Below are 20,589 nucleotides of genomic sequence, written 5' to 3' on the forward strand. Positions count from 1 at the left end.
TGGAACCTTTTCTTTAACGTTCTACACTCACTACCAAGTCAGAGATGGGCTCCAAGGATCTCGTCCGCTTCTCCCTACTCTTTCCTCAGAGCGACCGCCCCTACATATCCCTATTAACCAACGACCCAATACAGGAGCCAGAGGTCAAGCAGAGGTCTTCCCAAAGCCATACTCACTGCTTTGTGTCCCGTACTTCCTGAGGTTCACACAGAGCACGAGGCATGAAGCACTAGAAAACATAAGATCTGACAGGCCCATCTACTCTAAATCTTCAACTTGTGGAGTGTGATGGTCATAAAGACAGAGTGCTTCCCTCCAGCACAGGAGTGGCCAGTCAGTACCCACAACTCAGAGTTCTCACAGGAAAGCCTGTAATGCTGCAGAAACAGGATTCATCTCGCACATCTTTTTCTTCCAACTAGCGCTTACCTTGCATTTGGGTAACTGAATCAATAAAACCATTGTCAAATATTTCTTACCGAAAAAAAATCCTCCATTCCATTTTCTATCTTGCCTCCTTTATGTTCCTTTTCTCAGCTCTGATTTCCCTTGTCTTCTCTCTTACAGTTTCACCTTTGCACATTCTATGACGCTGTTTCGATCATTTCCTTTCCAGTCATTTCTTCTGACACATCTCCCATTTCTTCTGACACCTGATCTGACTCTGAATCTTTGACCTTGGGGCCAAATCCCCCCGTACCTCACAATTCTCAACACCAACTGAGTGCCACACGCTCCTGTCCAGGCCATCCATTAGCTCATCTACTGCATGAACTGGGTAGGATCTGTGAAAGGATTTTCGATGGAAACTAGACTAGTGAGTGATCGGAAGAAACTGAAAGAAGCAGTCAAGTCAAGCTTCACTTATAGAAAAGACAAGGAAAGATGACTCTTCCAACAAAATTATTATGCATCGCGACCCTTTGTCAGCCTTGGGGACAAAGCTGTCGTCCAAGCAGTCCTTCCACTGGATGACAGCTAAGCCATCGTGGCCAATACCCATGACCTGCTTATGTGTGGAGCAGCCAGTTCAGGGCATGGATCTAACCCCATGAGAATGGCCCATGCATCAGAAAGAGTAACCATCACAGCAGCCTGACAAGGGAGAGTTCTAACAGGTGACGATGCATAAATTACCAGGAGTTCAGGAATCAAACAGTGAAGCTTTTGACTGGTTACTAGCAGAGGTGGTGCCCAACTAGAGACGTAGGGGCATGAACACTTCGAGCACTAATTGTGAAAGAGGTAAAGAATTCTCTCCTGCAAACTGGAAAGAGGTCAGAACGAAAGAGTGAACCACCTGTGTTCACCACAGTGCCGACAACGAGGTAAGTCATAAACTGGCACTTGCTCTCCCGTGTAATTGAGTAACTGCTCTTTCTGGAACAAATTCCTCAGGGTCACATTCTGTGTAAATACAGTCGTGTCTGCCCAGTGAGCCCAGTAAGGGATAAACACAGCCTGAGGAGGGGAATTCCGTGATTTTTTTAATTTTGGTTTCTGTTTGTTAGCTTGCTTGCTTCTACTTCAATGAGGTAAGAAATGATCAAAATGGACTCACCTGGACATGAAATCCCTTGACCATCAATAATTTGCTTGCAAATCCCACAAACTTTGGATTTTTTAGAAGTCTTATTCTTAAAGCTGTGCACACTTGAAGTAAATTCTTCTGACTGAAAAACATAAAATAAAAAAAATCATTAGCACTTTAATTCAGTAGTTGTTTCTTCCTTTTCTCTTTCAAGAGATAAGAAACCTAGCAGAGTTGTGAAGACCTACAATAGGAAGTAGGTCACACAAACCTAGGAGAAGCCAGGAGCACTGGGACTGCAGAAGAGTCCAGGGCACCCTTTTGGTGTTCTCCATGCCACAGCCTACACAGGAGCTGAGACTGGCCCAGGGTCACATGGCCAGGGTGGCAGCAGCAGGAGCCTCACAGGATGATGGATTCATTCCAGATTGGAAACCAATAGGCACCACTTCTGTCTATGACCAAAGTACCCCCACCACTCCCAGGAGTCTAGTGCTTTTCCTCTGAACGAAATGACTAAGTGAACAGAATTACTGTAATTCTGATGCTCCTGGCTCCTCAGTCCCCTGAGCCATGAGTACTCTGAACAGAGGGGTAGTTCACTGTAGACCCCAGGATAAGATGTATGGTCCTTAAGTCTGGAATAGCATCAAATTATACACATTAGGCCAGAGCGATAGCACAGCGGTAGGGCGTTTGCCTTGCACGCAGCCAACATGGCCAACCCGAGTTCGATTCCTCCGCCCCTCTCGGAGACCCCGGCAAGCTACCGAGAGTATCTCGCCCGCACGACAGAGCCTGGCAAGCTCCCCGTGACGTATTCGATATGCCAAACACAGTAACAACAAAGTCTCCAATGGAGACGTTACTGGGCCCGCTCAAGCAAATCGATGATCAACGGGAGGGCCTTTACGTTCCTATACACATTATAACTCGGAAATGAGCCATTCATCTACCCGACTAATGTTTGTAGAGTTAAGACTCAATCATATGTGACAATCTTGTAAAATTTCAGATTGCCTTAGAAAGGAAATAAATATCCCATCAATATACCTATTTGCAAATATGTGACAGTGAATAACAGATTTCTATAACATACCCATATAGATTCAGTGAGCCCATAACATACCAACAAAAGAGTTAAATTCAGAAGGTGAAATGTTACCAAGAATGTGAAACAAATGGTAAAACTGTCACTGTATCATTGTCATCCCATCATAGATTGAGCAGGCACCAGTAATGTCTCCATTCATCCCAGCCCTGAGATTTTAGCAGCCTCTCCTTACTCTTCCTTCCCAACGGTGTTGTATTGAACGCTCTTTCAGAGTTATAGAAATGAGACCCATTATTGTCACTGTTTTTGGCATATCAAATATGCCATGGGGAGCTTGCCAGGCTCTACCAGGAAATGGTAAAACTACACTGAAAAATGGTTTGACAATTTCTTACATTTTGTCTATGACCAAACATATATATGAAATACATGCATACACATGCACATAAAATCAGCATTTACATCCCTAAAGATAAAGTCCACGAAGGACTTGTATAACGATAGTCACAACCACCTCATGCAGAGCATTCCAAACAGGAAAGAACCCTCCATCAGAAGACCGAGTGACCGACCCATGGCATTCATACAATGGAATACTGTTAAGGGGTACAGAGAGCGAGCTACTGGTAATGATAAGGGTGAACATCAAACGCATCGTCACGCTGAGCGAAGAAGTCAGACTCCAGAGCACACAGTGAATGATTTCCTTCACAGCACAGGGCTGAGTGAGCTGACAGCTCTGTGTTTCAGGGTAAATAAGAGTTACCTCTCGAGACTAACTGGCTGGCTGAAAGGGCATGAGAAAACTTTCTGGGATGAAGGCAATTTGCTGAATGGAGTTACCCAGGAGGTATACCTATTTAAAATCATTAATCTGTGTGCTTCATATTTTACATTTTTCTGTCCGAAGGCCTATATTAAAGACAAGACATATCTAGTAATAATGAAATAACCATGGAAAGATATTGGTAATATAGCACTTAAAATAAATAAAACAATGTTAAACTATGGAATAGACTTTTATCTTTAGGAACTTCCACTTCTGAACAAGATGGAGGGAAAAGAATTATCTTCATATCTGAAATCTAAAAAACACATAAAATGTATGAAACATTTTTTAAAACATTATATATTAAAAATGAAGAATAATGATATCAAAGCAGCGGGGGGAGGGGGATAAGAATACCTCTATGATTCCTTACTTCTAATTTTTTCCATATTCCTTATTTTTTCTAAAAACCTCAAAGAGAAAGAGAATAAGACTTCTTCAGCTAGATAAACATCCATGTAAATTTTACAGCAAAATCTTACATGCTTAATAAAACTAACTACTTTCTTGTTAACTTCAGCAACAGGACAAGGATATATCTAAAACAACATTTCTGCTTAACATTGTCATTTTAATAAGAAAATAGCATAAAAAGCATCCAATTGGGAAAGGAGGAAGTAAAACTGACTTGTTAGTAATGACATGATTTTCTATGTGGAGAAGTGTAATATAAATAGTTTACATACATCTATTTTATATGCAAAAGATAAAATAGAAGAACGATATCAAAAATACAATCCCATCCACAACTTGGCCTCCGAACATCAAGTACCTAGGAATCTTCTTAACTAAAGAGGTGAAACTGCTCGTGGGGAGGTCGAATGGTCCAGCCTCTTTGGGAAACAATATGGACCATCCTCAAAAAAATAGCAATTGAGATTCCATATGACCCAGCAATTTCGCTCCTTGGAATATATCTCGAGGGCACAAAAACACAATGCAGGAAAGACATCTGCGCTACTATGATCATGCAGCACTATTCACAATAGCCATATTCTGGAAATAACCCAAGCGCCCCAGAACAGATGACTGGGTTAAGAAGCTGTAATACATATGCACAATGGAATCCTACAGTTACTAGAAAAGATGAAATCGTGAAATCTGCTCCTATGTGGATGGGCCTGAAGAGTATCATGCTAAGTGAAATGAGTCAGAGGAAGGGCACAGAATGATCTAACTTATTTGCAAGAAATAAAGAAACACAATAGGAGATTAATGTTCAAAGACAATAGAAATGAAGGGCTAGAGAATTGGTCGTTAGTAAGAAACATGCCATAGCGGGGTAAGGGGCTTAGGATAGGACCACTGTGACAATGATAGGGGAAAGTGGTCACTCTTGTCAAGAACGGGTACCAAACGAAGGCATGCATGATTCCCTTTCAGCAAAACACAAAACCTAAAAGGAAAAAGTGCCTGCCATAGAGGCAGACTCTGAAGGCGGAAGCAAACTGGAGACATGGAAGTAGACACGGGGAAGGAAATCATGCTTGAACACTGTATGCCTGAAATTCAATCATAAATAACTTTAATTTTGTTTAGTTTGGTTTTGGGGCCACACCCAGTGATAACTCAGGGGTAACTCCTGGCTCTGCACTCAGGAATTACTCCTAGGGGTGCTTTGGGGACCATAAGGGATGACAAGGATAGAACCTGGGTGGGCCAACTGCAAGGCAAATGCCCTCTCTGCTGTACTATCAACCCAACATAATGAATAACTTTGTAATTCACACTGACCCAATAAATTTCAAAAGACTATTTTGAATGCACCTAGAATAAATAAGCTTTGCGAAGTGGGCACAAGATCAATATGAAAACTTCATTTTTACATAAGCATTTACAAGTTAAAATCCTATAGGATTGCCATTTACAATAGCACACAAAATGCTATGTTAAAAAAAAAATCTAGCAAGACCTAAAAACATTGTGTGAAGAGATTAAGAACTAATAGAGAGAGAGATCATGTCCATGTATTGGTAGATTTAATATAATTAAGATGCAATTCTTCCCTATACAATCTCAACAATATCTTTTTTTAATTTGCGGGCTTTTTTTAATTTGCAAAATTTAGATATTTAGGATTACCAAAACAACTGGCAATGTCTGCATATGCTTAACTGTGAAATTTAATACTTGTTCATTATATACGCCTTTAGTGTAAAGACACCAAACTAGTTGCAACCAGATCCTTTTAACAAGCACAGGGTTTTGAAAATACACATTAAGCTCTAATTTTCAACAAAGCAAATTTTTCCCTGAGATCTATCAAAGACAGCATATATGTACGCTCCTTATTCCCTCACCTACAATAGCTATAAAGAATCAGTCATGGCTTTCATCCCCAGGCAGCCTTTACAAGTCTCTCCAGAAGGAACTACTGATAGGCAGGAATTAGCAGACCTGATTCTGAAAAAGAACCTGTTATGACATTCCCACTTTGAAAGCTTTACACAAACTAATCGTTCTGGGATGCTAGCAACTTGTAGTTTTCTATTAAAATGATCATGTCCTTCCTGCCCATTTCAAGTGCCTCAGCAGACCTACAATTGTCTTGTCTCTTAGTCACATGTCTCCTGTCAATCAGATGAAGAAAGCATTCTGCAGTGGATCAAAGCCCACCAACCTGAAGGAGCTCTGTATGTGCTATTGAGAAAATCAGTCACTCTCCAAAGAAATTTAAAACAATAAAACAAAAACTTTACCCCTCCAGCCTATTAAAGGAGCTATTACATGGAACAGGAGAGAACCCACAGTGGGTAAGGTGGGTCCAGTGGGTAAGGTTGCCTTTCTTGCAGCCAACCTGGGTTCAATCCCCAGCATATGGGAGTAGGGTCCCTCAAGCATTACCTGGAATGATTCCTGAGTGCAGGGGCAAGCCCTGAGTAGTGCCAGCTGTCGCCCCAAAACAAAGCAAACCAAAAAAGGAGCTATTATAAATCAACCAATGTTCTACCACATACCAGCTGCAAACACTGGTAATCTATGAGAATCATTTGAGCAGAATTTTTAAAACAGTTCTATCCAAAACGTATTGAATCAGATTATCTGGAGGTGGAGCCAGACATTTTTTTCTCAAAGTACCCCCAATGACTTGAATATGCAGCTGGGCCACCACTACATAATAAATGATTTTATATGCATGAAAGGCACTGTTGTTATATGCTTTATTCATTCATTCGTGTTTGGTATTTTGCAGAGCAACTGCACGTATTTTGATAGTGGGGATTCTATATTCAATGCCTGCAAAAAGAGGAGTGGGGACTACAGTGAAGCTCACAATATTAGCAGGGTCCTCCACACAAGCAGGACCACTCCATCAAAAAATGAGGAGGGGGCTGGAGCAATAGCACAGCAGGTAGGGCATTTGCCTTGCACACGGCCGACCTGAGTTCGATTCCCAGCATCCCATATGGTCCCCCAAGCACCTCCAGGAGTGATTCCTGAGTGCAAAACCAGGAGTAACCCCTGAGCATCGCCGGGTGTGACTCAAAAAGAAAAAAAATGGGGGGGGAGAAAAAATGAATAGACGTTTCCTCAAAAAAAGAAATACAAATGGCCAATAGGCACATGAAAAAATGCTCCACGTCGCTAGCCATCAGGAAGATGCAAATCAAAACAACAATGAGATATCTTCTTTGAGAAAGTTTCTGTTCATTTTGTCACTCCATTTTTGATGGGATGGGGGAATGGGGGATGGGAGGGATACTGGGATTAGTGGTGGTGGAGAATGGGCACTGGTGGAGGGATGGGTACTCGATCATTGTATAACTGAAACCCAAGCACAAAAATTTGTAAGTCTACAACTGTACCTCATGGTGTTTCACTAATAAAACTTTAAAAAAAAATGAGATATCTCACACCAGAGACTGGCACACATTCAAAAGAACAAAAGCAAGCAGTGCTGGTGTGGATGTGGGGAAAAAGGGACACTCTTTCACTGTTGATGGGAATGACCACTAGTCCAGCCTTTCTGGAAAACAATATGGACATTTCTTCAACAGCTAGAAATTGAACTTCCATAGACCCCCCACAATACCACTTCTAGGAATATACCCCGAGGATGCAAAAAAGCACAGTGGAAATGACATCTGTACCTATATGTTCATTGCAGCACTCTTCACAATAGCTAAAATCTGGAAACAACCCAAGTGCCCTACAACAGATGACTGGTTAAAGAAACTTTGGTACATCTACACAATGGAATACTATGCAGCTGTCAGGAGAGATGAAGTTATAAACTTTGCGCATAAATGGATAGACATGGAGAGTATCATGCTAAGTGAAATGAGTCAGAGAGGGACAGACATAGAAGGACTGCATTCATTTGTGGAGTATAAAACAACAAAACATGAGGCTGACATCTAAGGATAGTAGATACATGGGACAGGAAGATTGCTCCATAGCTAGAAGCCTGCCTCATGAGCAAAGGGTAGAAGGCAGCTGGAACAGAGAAGAGATCACGAAGAAAATGATGGCTTGAGGAACCGGTCGGGATGGGAGATGTGTGCAGAAAGCAGATAAAGGACCAAACCTCTCAGTGTCTGTATTGCAAACCATAATACCCAAAAGTAGAGAGTATGGGGAATATTGTCTGCCATGGAGGCAGGGGGAGGGTTTGAAAGGGTGGGGGGGGTATACGGGGGATATTGGAGGTGGGGAATGTGCACTGGTGGAGGAATGGGTGTTTGATCATTGTGAGATTGTAACCCAAACATGAAAGCTTGTAACTATCTCACAGTGATTCAATAAAATTTAAAAAAAAAATCAGGACCACCACTGCTCCAAACAGGGTCACACAGTGAGCAGATCCGGAGTAAGCGTTCAGATCCAGTCTCTGCCCACCTCAGACTTTCAGACTTTCAGACAGAGGATTGTGTGTGTGCCTGACACACAATCCTCTCTAACCCCCAGCTGACAGAGACCTCGCTCACCCTCTTTTGTAGTTATTTGTCTATAAGCTTTCTCTCCCATGTTCGACTGCAATTTTCCACAGGGAAAGACGTAAGCGTCTTTCCCTGGGGCCCTCGGCATCCCTGCAAAGCGCCTGGAGTAGAGCAAACAGTGAACTCTCAATATCTGAACAAACGGCTGCGATCTGTGAATCCAGGGTACTGGGGCCTGGTATCTCTTACAAATATCTCGATTCCAGCCAGGAGAAAGAGGCGCTGTGTTCTGTGTTTTGTCTTGCCCGTAGCCACAGCTAGACTGGCGGGAGGAAAGAGCAGAGGGGTGGTGGAGAGGTTGCTGCAGTCCAGAGGAATTCATTTCAGATAGTGTAATAACATCTGCTCGCACTGCATCTGTACATAACGTCTCCACTGTGAACTGAGGCAGGATTAGCCCGCCTTCCTTTCCACCTGGGTCTGCGCTTTCAGTTCTCCCTGAGAGGTGGCCTAGGCGTGGGGGAGGGGAGCCGAGCGGCTGCAGTGTTCCTCGGGCTCAGCCAGGAATCTAAATTGCATTTAATTGTTAGCAGCAGAGAACAGAGCTGCTGGTTCCACAAGGACTCCCTGAGGGGTGCACGGTCATTAGCACCGGTCTTGACTGTGAGGGTTCTTTCAGAGAGAAAGAAAAAATCTATGAGCAAGGAAGGGCTCCCCAAGAGAGCCAAAGGGCAGCCTTGGGCTCAGCTCTGTGGAAATGCAACTGCACAGACCTCTCTGTTAGTTCTCTAGGCTGTTTGCTGCAGTAGCAAAAACACTTGCCCACACAAAGGCAGCAGCTACATCAGCACAATCCAGGCTCTGTGCTCCTCTGGGGGAGAAAATCCAGGCAAGTGTATACTACCCACCAGAGGGAACCTTCAGCAGCCTTCGAAGAGGCAGTCTGAGCAAACAAACGAGCCTTTGGAGTTAAATAGCCCCATTCCCCTGTGATACCACAAGATTCTCCTGCCCAAAACAAGCCCAGTCGTGAGGCCATCCCTGACACAACAGTTCAGAGCTTTCCAGAAACCACGTTAGGCTGTGAGACTAAATAGCAGAACACACTGCAACTCAAAATGAGTAAAGCAGCTAATATTTCTCTCTCCTCAGACCTGAAAAATATCCCCAGAAAGGAACGGGATAAATGCCTGATGATTAGACTCAAATAAAGGGAAACAACCGACCTCTAGATTCTGCTGAGTTTCATTCAAACTCGGAAAGGCACTCCCAGGGGCACAGTCTGTACTGTGACCTGTGAACTTGTGCTGTTCACATCCTGGGTGAGGATGTCAGCACATCCTCACCCTGCACACCTTCTCACAGCACACCCTCCCACAGCAAACCCTCACATAGCACACCCTCTCACAGCAACCCTCTCACAGCATACCCTCTCATAGTAGTCCTCTCACAGCAACCCTCTCACAACACACCCTCTCACAACACACCCTCTCACAACACACCTCACAGAAACCCTCTCACAGCATACCCTCTCATAGTAGTCCTCTCACAGCAACCCTCTCACAACACACCTTCTCACAGAAACTCTCTCACAGCATACCCGCACAGCTCACCCTCTCACAGTAGCCCTCTCAACAGCAATCCTTTCACAGCAACACTCTCACAACACACCCTCTCAGAGCAACCCTCTCACAGCACACCCTCTCACAGCACACCCTCTCCTCACAGCACACCCTCACACAGCACACCCTCTCATAGCACACCCTCTCCTCACAGCACACCCTCACACAGCACACCCTCTCACAACACACCCTCACCCAGCATCCCTCTCACAGCACCCCTCTCACAGCACCCCTCTCACAGCAACCCTCTCACAACACACCCTCTCACAGTAGCCCTCTCACGAACCTCTCACAGCAACCCTCTCACAGCAACCTTCACCCAGCACGCCCTCTCACAGCACACCCTCACACAGCAACCCTCTCACAACATGCCCTCTCACAGCACAACACGCCCTCTCACAGCACACCTTCACCCAGAACACCCTCTCACAACAGCACACCCTCGCGCAGCATGCCTTCGCCCAACATGCCCTCTCACAGCACCCGCTAACTCTGTTCCTCTGAATGAAGTGAATTTCTCAGCAAGCCTGTGGAAGGACAATGTGCTCCTTCCATGCGGGGAACATGCCCAGCTCATGCAGGAGATAGCTCCACTAGAAGCCAAGCCTGAGCCATGGCCTCCCCTTGGCCCCCCCCCCCCACTTGCCCCTACCCTCCACAGCGAGCACACATGGTGCAAAGAGCAGGCACTAGGATCCTCACGCAAACAGTGCACAAATAGTGCCCGAGATAGAGCGGTGGGCAGGGCACTAGCCTGGCATAGGCCAAGCCGGGCTTCCCACTGGGTCCCCCAAGCACCTCTGGGTCTGGCACAAAACAAAAATAAACTGCCCGAAACAAAGAACGCGCACATCCAGACGCAAGGGCCTGTGTGAACAAGAGCGAGCGCAGGGACCCTGGGGCACGAGCAGGGAGCACACACACGTGTAGGGAGCACAAGCATGGGGCACACACATGTAGGGAGCAAGGAGCCCACACATGTGTAGGGAGCACAAGCACAGGGCACACACGTGTCGGGAGCAGGGAGCACACATGTGTAGGGAGCACTAGCGAGCTCAGACCCGGGCGCCCCTGCACACAGACACCCTGTGCTGCCCTAGCACCCACCCTGGGCTCGGAATCCAGCACCCACTTACCTGTGGGCGGTGGCGGTGTGCGGAAGTCCCGAGCGTGCACCCTCCAGGCGGCCGCATGGCCACCGGCAGCAAGGGCAGAGACGTGGGCGCAGCCTCCTCTGCCGTGACCCTGGGCAAGGATGCCCAGGCCCTTGCGTCCACCCGGGAGGACCAAAGGACGTGCACTCTGCCCTCAGAAGTCCATGCAAGAACAAAAGCCAAGCAGCAGCCCAGGGCACCCCTGGTCCCCCCATCTGACATGCATTAGCCCTTCCTCCCCGCCCCATACCACAGGGAAGCGGAGAAACGCCTCCTTGGGCAGGGGGAGGGGTGCAGGGGGATGGGGGCAGACCTCCTGCCGCCTTCAGCCAACTGGCTTACCCAGACCTGTGGCTGAGACTGCTGCAAAATACAGACAGAGGCTGGAAATCAAAAGCAGCCAGACTGGCCAATACCCCAGGTATCTACCTGGTCTGGCGCAGATGGGTTCCACAGGAAAGAACAGTGAAAGCTCTCCTTCCATTTGCCTCTAAAACAGAGGGAGATGGGGATGAAGAGGTTCCAAGACAAATTGTAGCTGAGAACCTTTCACACCTGCCAGTGAGGACCTGCATACCCATTTCCCTCAGGGGCGTCCTGTTCCCTGCACAGGACATCACATACTGTTTTGGAGTCCCGGTTCCCTCCAAGAGTCTGCAATTCTAGGAGGAACCGGGAAGCCTCCGTGTAGGAGGTGAAACTGACCAACCTAGGGGAAGCCTCCGTGTAGGAGGTGAAACTGACCAACCTAGGGGAAGCCTGGGGTAGGAGGTGAAACTGACCAACCTAGGGGAAGCCTGCGAGTAGGAGGTGAAACTGACCAACCTAGGGGAAGCCTGCGGTAGGAGGTGAAACTGACCAACCTAGGGGAAGCCTGGGGTAGGAGGTGAAACTGACCAACCTAGGGGAAGCCTGCGAGTAGGAGGTGAAACTGACCAACCTAGGGGAAGCCTGCGTGTAGGAGGTGAAACTGACCAACCTAGGGGAAGCCTGCGTGTAGGAGGTGAAACTGACCAACCTAGGGGAAGCCTGCGTGTAGGAGGTGAAACTGACCAACCTAGGGGAAGCCTGCGTGTAGGAGGTGAAACTGACCAACTTGGGGAAGCCAAACAAGAAGAAAAAGCTCCAGGCAGGAGAGGCGAAGGGTCACAGGATGCTGATAGCTGGGGCTTGCAGAGAGGGAAGTCTGAAGAACCCTTTGCCCCTGCTGCCAAAGGCACAAACCTGAGTGGCCGCAGCTACCCTCTCGGGGCAGCAGCCTGACCTTCTCCACCAGGAGGCATACTTGCCGCTCTAACTAGAGACAGGAAGGAAAGGCAGCCTTGATCATGTTGGGCTAGGCACCTCTTCCTTCTGTGGGGTGCTACAAAGGGAACCCCTGAAGGGAACTGAGAGTATCAGGAGCCTCCACCGTTGGGCTGGCTCATTGAGCACTCTTAGCGGCCTGACCTCCTGGGTGCCCAGTCCAAGGGTGATCTAAAAGCCCTGTAACCCACCCCACACCCAGAGCTATTCAACACTGACTTCAGATCTGCAACTCCACATGCAACTAAAATGTCTTAGGCCAGGAAGCTCCGGGGAGCAGTCTGGGTGGGCTGGGGCAGAGCCTTTATGGCTAACACATGTGCAGATTCCAGTCACTGACTCCACATCAGCATTAACCTCTCACTGGCACTCAACAGACAACTTTCCGTTTCTACAGTGAAAAAAGAAAGCTGTTCTTCAACTTTCAGCCACAAAGAAGCCAGGAAAACGCCATGTGGGCAGATCTTGTTTCCTCTGCTCCCAAAATTAGATCATTATTCATTCTCATCATTACTCACTTTTTCTGTAGTCTATTCAAATTTTAATTTTGTTTTTTTTTTTTCCCAAAATATCTGTGCTTATTTCTACGTACTCATATTCAAGCACACACTACTTAACTACCCCATGTTATGGTGTGATTGATCACTGAGGAAAAATATCTATCACATTCATTTCTGGTTCCCTGGCATGTAACATGACTCAGCGCTAGCAGTGTCTTCATGAAGACATGTGAGCCCCCTCAAAGGCACACACTACAAACATTTTTGTCACAAATCATCTGAATCTGCTACCAGGTTAGCCCAAGGGACCAGAGTGAAGGGATCCGAAACCCAAGGGAGAACACGGAAGCCCCAAAGTTCACTCCCTGAACTTTAGAACCAGGTTCTGCATTCTGATGGGGATTGCCCAAAACAACAGTTATGAGTACAGGCTAAATCCCAATGGCTCCCAGACAGGAAGACAGTTTTATCTCTTCTTCTTAGAAGTCATATCACATGGAAAATTCCCACACTATATGTCTAATAATAGGTCACATGGCACTTTATACTTCTCAGATAATAACAAGCCAGATCACCATTAGTGGCCACAGTCTCAAAGTGACTGAAACCAAAGTCCAGAATACCAGACTGTGGGCTAAACCATGAAAACCAAGCTTTCCAGGCACTCGAGAGATAGTGGGTAAGGTGCTTGCCTTGAACGCAGCCAATCTGGATTTGATCCCTGGCACCCCAAATAGTCCCCTGAGTGCAACCATGAGTACTTCCTGATCTCAAAACCAGGAATAGCCCCTGAGCATCACAGGGTGCTCCGCACAACACACACACACACACACACACACACACACGAAAAACAAAAAAAGAAAACTCACTTTTCCAGAGTGCCCTGCTTACAGTTCACACACCATGTGTGTCCTCTGGCCATTGCACAGGACTTCACCAAGGGTTTCTCCACAGGACTGGGAGATGCTTCACACACTGTAGCCTTTCTGGACTCTGCTGAAGACTCTTCCAGTCTGTTACTCACTCCACACCAGGAGCGACCTCATGAGCGTGGAATGGACTCTGTAGTGTGCTCACCAATACATGCAAGGCCTCAACCCCCGAAGCCTTGCTAAGATGGACACGAAAGCACTCTCCTCTAAAGCCATGCTGTCAATTTACAGTCACTCTTACCCTCTCAGAACCAAGCTACAGCATGAATGCGAGTGCAGGACCCTGAAGAATCCAGAACTGAGGGCAGAAATGAGTCGAGGAAGTGCTTCAGTGCAGAAAGTCCCCTTTGCTGGACTTGCCCTGGAACTACACTGTCAGCCTGACCTGTACCTCATCAGGCAGCAAACCTCCTGCTCCTCACTGACCTCTGGCTGCCTGGGGTGTCCAAGACTAAGTCCAGGCTCCTCCTGTGGAGGATGGATTTGACGGGCACCAGAGTTCGGACTGGTAGGGAAAGTTCTAGGACCACTCTTGGAGGCTGTGTCCCTAGGCTGGGGCAGACCCTAACACTGAACTACGGTCAAGTGCAGCACAGTGCTGCGTGCTTTAACAGCAAGATCCAAGGGCTCGGGAGGGATTGGGGGGCCTTACAGCTCTTCCACAGGAAGCTGCTCCCCCAATGTTCATGGCTCTGATGCTCACTCATCTCTGCAGAAATAGTGATAAACGTCTATGGACCGGCTCTACAAGGAGTCAAGTGAGAAACAATCACCCTTTACTCCTGACGGTGGAAATATCCACACAGGGCACTGCAAGGGAATGCCAGAGAATGAAGGTGATGGGCCGTAACCTGGAACAGAGGTAGATGCTTCTAAGACAGGAATATAGCTACAAGCCCGAAGCAAGGTGCAAGGTGCTTCAGTGTAGGACAAAGTGTGTCATTGTTACATGGGAGGCAGTTAATTGAGGGCCATGGCCTGAAATACAGGGGGAATGATCCTGGGAAGTCGAGTGGAAGGATATTCTCATAGCAAAACAGGGCTTGACCCCCACAGGAGTGGGCACCTCCAGAGGTGAGAAAAATCTGCATCTTGAAAACATGGGCCCCTGAGTCCCTCTGGAAGCCCTGTAAGATAGTCTGTGGTGTGGACCTGGAATCAGAACAAAAATGCTGGTTGATGGCCTCGTGTTAAATGTGAAGGAGACTAGTCGCTGCAGTGGGAAGGACCCAGGGAGCACCTAGAATAACATTACAGGAGCCACCTTCTCCAGATCAGAGAAGGAAGGATAGAAATGATAGTAAATGCCATAATGAGAGAATAAATCCAAGATGTTGGTATCATTCATGGTTCCCAACAAATGGGACTTAGGAGCAACTGGAAATAGATGTACATATGTGTCTACACATTCTCATCACAAGCACTCTCCCAGCTCTGCAAGGGAGGGTCCACAGCTGTGGTCTCATCCAGCACCCACCTCTCAGTCCTGAAAGCTGGCTCAGTACAGGATCCCTCAGAGACAGGCCAACTTCAGGAGAGAGTGAAAGGAGCCTGCTGCAGTATCTTTTTCTTGAGGGGAGTTAGAAAATAAGGGGATGCCCACACAATCAATGACCTTGTTTTATGATGCTGGAGGCGACCCAAAGAGGATGCCCTTGGAAAATCCTAGGAAAACTTGAACATAGGAAAATCATGAAAATATTAGCTTAGCCCATTGAATGAATGGTCAGTCGATGATCCCATGAATCTTACTGCCACCAATAAACAAGTGAACACAATGAGTTGGCTGCACAACATCTGCTTCCAGCCCTGGGGAATAGGGACTCTGAGGGACATAGCAGCTATGGCGTCCATATGGGAACTTGCTGGGGACGGCACTAACCCACCTTTCTGGAGACTCAAAGCACTTCCTCCTATTTATGACAAAAGAAGAAAGAGGGACCAGGGGAAAGCAAAACTCCGGGGTGTATGCTCTGTACACACAGAACACCAGGTTGATCCCTGACACTGCATGACACCCCCCAAGCACAAGCAAGGTCATAGCCCTCATGACCTCCAAGCACCACCAGGATGTCCCAAGTGGTCCCTCAGACCGCAGGACTCAGGAGCATTTTCAGACCTTACTACTGAGACATCCAAACTGCTGGCCAAGACTGACCCACAGGCCCCCTGAACACTTCTCAGCAGTCTCTCACACCCCAGGAAAGGGGGAAAATCGTACTGTGATCTCTCTAGTGTTTCAACAGCCCTGCCACACCAGCCAGGGGGTCTCCACGACAGCGACCTCACAGGGACCTTCTCAGCAAAGGCACAGCTCTTCTCCTTGTTTCTACAAAGATTCACCACTTAGTCATCCCCAGGGGATGCCTGACCACAGTGAATGCCTCGGAATCCAAACCCATGCGCCCAGCATGTCTCCAAGGCTCCTCAGTGCTACCTCTGCCCCTCAGCCCCACTTCTGTGGTGGGGTCAACCAGATGACTCCTGTCTCTTCACCTCCACCCCCCACTAAAAATGCAAAAGGACCATGGCAGGATGGTCACATTTGTCAACGGTTCTGGAAACAAAAGAACAAAAGTCAGAGAGCTTTTTGTCACCTAAAAGCACTTTCAAAAGCATTTTGTCCCAGATAATGAAAAATATTTTATTGTTAAAAATGTTCTTGGCATCAGCATCTTGGGAAATCTCTAAACCTGACTTACCCCTTTATCCAGTCACTCTGGACTCTGGGGCCCAGATACTGGTTCTTAAGCTGGGGCTGGACTTCAACTTGGCCCATGCTCAAGCACAGACCTTGGGCAAATCCTCCCTCTAGACCTCCTCCCTTCCCCTGCTGACTCAGCCCAAGGGGAGGCCCACAACACTTGCCACATTTTGGCACTTCCTCACTCCATCCCCAGAGGAAGCCCTGAAGGTCCAGGTGCCAAGGCCTGCTCTCAGCAATGCAGCAAGAGGATGACAGTGCTGGCAGAGAGAGCTAGAGATTGGCAATCTGGGGAAGCAGGTGATCACTGCAACAAGAACAACTCCAACTCTTTCCGCAGAACTAGCTTCACGACAAGAACCTACCAGTGCATACTTCTCCCCAGATTCAAGCAGAGCATGTCTTGACTAGCCAGTGTAATCCAATGCATTCAAAGTCCAGATTCAAGGCAGTCCGCTTCAGAGTGGAGAGACCTGGAAGGCCTCACCAGCCGAGGCCTCATGCCACGACTGTCACACTGAGGACCCAGCAGTGAAGCCAGAGGTCCTGGGTTTCACTCCCAACATCAGGCACACACACAGACCTGTTCACGCACACACAGACCATGCCCTGATCTTCCTAGCAGACCTTTTTGCCGATGCTGAGAAAATCATTATTTTTCCCACATCCCCTTCAAGTCTCCTCTTTATTTCCTTGGCCCTCCCTGACTTCAAAAAGTACAGAGAAAAATGCTTTCTTTACAGAGTTGCTACCCACAAATGGCTCGGCTCCTCCCCTCCTATACAGCCATGATCTCAGAAGCACACAAACCAATCTTGGAACCCAGCGGCTTTTGGCCGCAATTCCTCTGGACTTAATTACTAAAATAACAAAAATCCAAAACCGTGTGGCTGAACATCATATTCTCTTCATAATCAGCAATAGAAAACAAATTATCTAATGATGTCTCTTCGGCAGGTTGGGGGAAAATTCCAAATAATAATAGTGGGTCTTGAAAAATTGAATGTAATCAAATAAAGAGAGAGTAAGGTTAAAATCATATGCCACACAGGCAGGGGAAAGGTGGGGTTGGGGGGTTTACTGGGGTTCTCGGTGGTAGAACATGTGCACTGATGAAGGGATGGGTGTTTGATCATTGTATGACCGAGACTTAAACCTGAAAGCTTTGTAACTGTTCTCACAGTGATTCAATTTTAAAAAAATAATAATTTTTGGGGCTGGAACAATAGCACAGCGGGTAGGGTGTTTGCCTTGCATGTGGCCAACCCGGGTTCGATTCCCAGCATCCCATATGGTCCCCCGAGCACCGCCAGGAGTAATTCCTGAGTGCATGAGCCAGGAGTAACCCCTGTATAATTCCGGGTATGACCCAAAAAGAGAAAAAAATGCTTTATTTACAGAAATATACTTTTACAAACCTGACCTCCAATTTGTGCTTTTCCCACTTTCCTGCTCAAAAAACCAACATATTTTTTCCCAACACCCAGAGATGAGCAACAGTAAAGGTCAGAGTGAAAGGCCAGATGAGGGCCAGGAGAGACGGCCTCTGTTTCTCAGACAGAAGATACTAACATCCTGTGAACAAAGCTCCTAGCCCCTGAGCTGGGTGGGCTCTGTCCTGGCTTCTGGCCAAAGGGCAACAAGACCTCCCGCCATGCTATTGCCACTGCCATGAGATGCTCTTGTCTATGACACTCACGCAAGCTCTACCGGGATCAGTGTGGACCCCAAGCCTGTATGATCTCATGCTTCCAGATGGGAGTAGGACAGACAGCAGAGAGTACAGGAGTGAGACTAGTTCATGGAAACCACGTCTTCTCCACAGTGAGAGGACCCGAGGGGAAGGACACACTCAGACACCAGCCTGGGCTCTCTGCTCCCCTGTCCCCCGTCTCTGCCAGCACTTCTCCCTGATCCTGAGCACCTCAGGGTACGAGCAGGAGCAGAGCCACAGTCTGTACTTCAGAGGAGCAGACAGCAGCTGAAGCCTATCCTCATCAGTGAGAAAACAGGGAAACGGGCAGAAGCTCGCAGCCTTTGTCTTACTGAGGGAGTGGGGCTATGCTCTACCCTGCCTTGTCCCCCTCCCTGGCCCCAGCCCCCAAGCCTCATCACCAACCATTTCTTCACCAGCTTTGAACTGCTGGTCCATAAGAAAACTTTTACAAAACTGACCTCCAATTTGTGCTTTTCCAGCTTTACCAGCTTTGGACTGGCCGAGGCTGGTCCCAAGACACCTCCTTTACCCAGAAAGCCACAAGACCTAGAATACAGCACGGATTCTGCTGCCCAGGATGCAGAACACAGGGCAATGCCGTTAGGACTCAGTCAGTGGCATGAACTGGTCTAACCAGCGCCCAGTGCTGGCCCATGCGCCATGAGCACCACTTCTCCACGTCCCTGCAGAGGTCAGTAAGTGCCAGACTCTAAGCCACAGGTCTCCTGCAAGTGGCAGCATTTTCCCTGGTCTGGGTGTTAGTACAGGGGCCGAGGCTGGTCGCCAAGCACAAGAACACAGGACCCAGCATCCCTGGAATTCACAGGACCAGACACATCCTCTGCGATCTGTCCTCAAGTGGACTTTAGGACCAAAAGCAAGAACAGATGGGAAAACAGCCACACTGCCAGCCGCCGTCTGTCACCAAAGGGCACCTTCTCAGGTCTCGTACTGAGCCCCAGTCCTTGCCTTCCGCTCTGACCAGAACATGTAACACTGAGCCACACCTGGAACTGGACGGGGCCTCAGACCCAGCACAGCACTCGCGTCCCCACCTGCAGGGTCCCCAGCCTTTGCCCCAGTCGGACACATCAAGGAACGCAGCCCTCCTCTAGATTCCCCACAAGTCTCATCTGCAGCACATTCCAGAAGGCTTGAGGGCGAGGACATGGGAACAGGCACACTGTTAACAATCCATCCTGGAGCACCACCCCCAAGGCTGAACCAGGGCGCCCAGATGGGCAAATGGATGCAAAGGCCCCAACACTGCGCACAGAGGGCTCCCTGCTTCCTGTGTGCAGCTTTATTGGAAACACTCCACCATGGTCAGTCTGTCAACAAGAAGAGAAAAATCACTAGGACCCTCTAAAATCAGCCTCTGACAGCTGAGAGGCCAGCCCGCACCTGCATCTCTACAACAGTCCCCCGGTCTTCCATGCACAGATTCTGAGAATTTGGACCTTCTACCATGCACAGAGGCCCTGAGGGTGCCGCGACCCACGCTGGATGTGCACGCCAGGTGTGCTGCATCAGCACCAGACTGGACTCTCGGCTCCGCCCCACTGGAGACACTGGCCACTCCAGCTGCCAGAACCAGTGCTGTCAGAATAGGGAAATCGCAACAGACCAAGTCTGCCCCACACTTTCCAGGTCAGTCCTGTTACTTTCAAAATTTTCAAACCTCAGGCTGAGGACCAAGGATGAGGGTCAAGTGCTAGAGTATGAGCCATGTAAGTACAAGACCCCACGCTTGCTTCCAGCACCACACGTGCCCCTCCCATACACCAGATGTGGCTCTCATAGCCCCTGGGCATCGCTGGACCCACAACATCATGAGAGGTATCCCCAAATGACTTTTTTTAATTCAGATTAATGGAGCCGGAGTGATAGTATAGTGGGTGGGGCACTTGCCTCACACGTGGCAGACCCAGGTTCTATCCCCAACATCCAAAATGGTTCCCCAATCCCTGTCAGGAGTGATCCCTGAGCCAGGAATAAGCCCTGAGCATCACTGAATGTAGAGTCAAAGTAGCACTATAGCACTGTCCTCCTGTTGTTCATCGATTTGCTCAAGCGGACCTACTAACGTCACCATTTTGAGACTTGTTACTGTGTTTGGGTTTGGCATATCGAATACGTCACGGGGAGCTTGCCAGGCTTTGCCGTGTGGGCGAGATACACTTGGTAGCTTGCCAGCTTGCCGGGCTCTCCGAGACGGGCAGAGGAATCAAACCCAGCTCAGCTGGGCTGGCTTCGTGCAAGGCAAACGCCCTACCGCTGTGCTATCACACCAGCCCAGAGTCCAAATAAAATTTTTAAATAATAATAAAATTAAGCAAACAAACAACAAAATAAACAAAT

The 20,589-nt window shown here is 47.9% G+C and overlaps 1 protein-coding gene across 1 annotated transcript in view; it reads right to left on the reverse strand.

The window, feature by feature from the left end:
* LOC130036800 (pre-mRNA 3'-end-processing factor FIP1-like) overlaps positions 1-20,589 on the reverse strand; it is a 144,551-nt gene that overhangs the window by 93,325 nt on the left and 30,637 nt on the right. The window contains exon 2 of the mRNA XM_056128693.1: positions 1,562-1,673. The gene's annotated coding sequence lies outside the window, so the exon portion shown is untranslated. The remainder of the gene's footprint in view (positions 1-1,561; positions 1,674-20,589) is intronic.

The sequence above is a fragment of the Sorex fumeus genome, unplaced genomic scaffold (genome assembly GCF_029834395.1).
Source record: "Sorex fumeus unplaced genomic scaffold, SorFum_2.1 ptg000066l, whole genome shotgun sequence".
NCBI lineage: Eukaryota > Metazoa > Chordata > Mammalia > Eulipotyphla > Soricidae > Sorex > Sorex fumeus.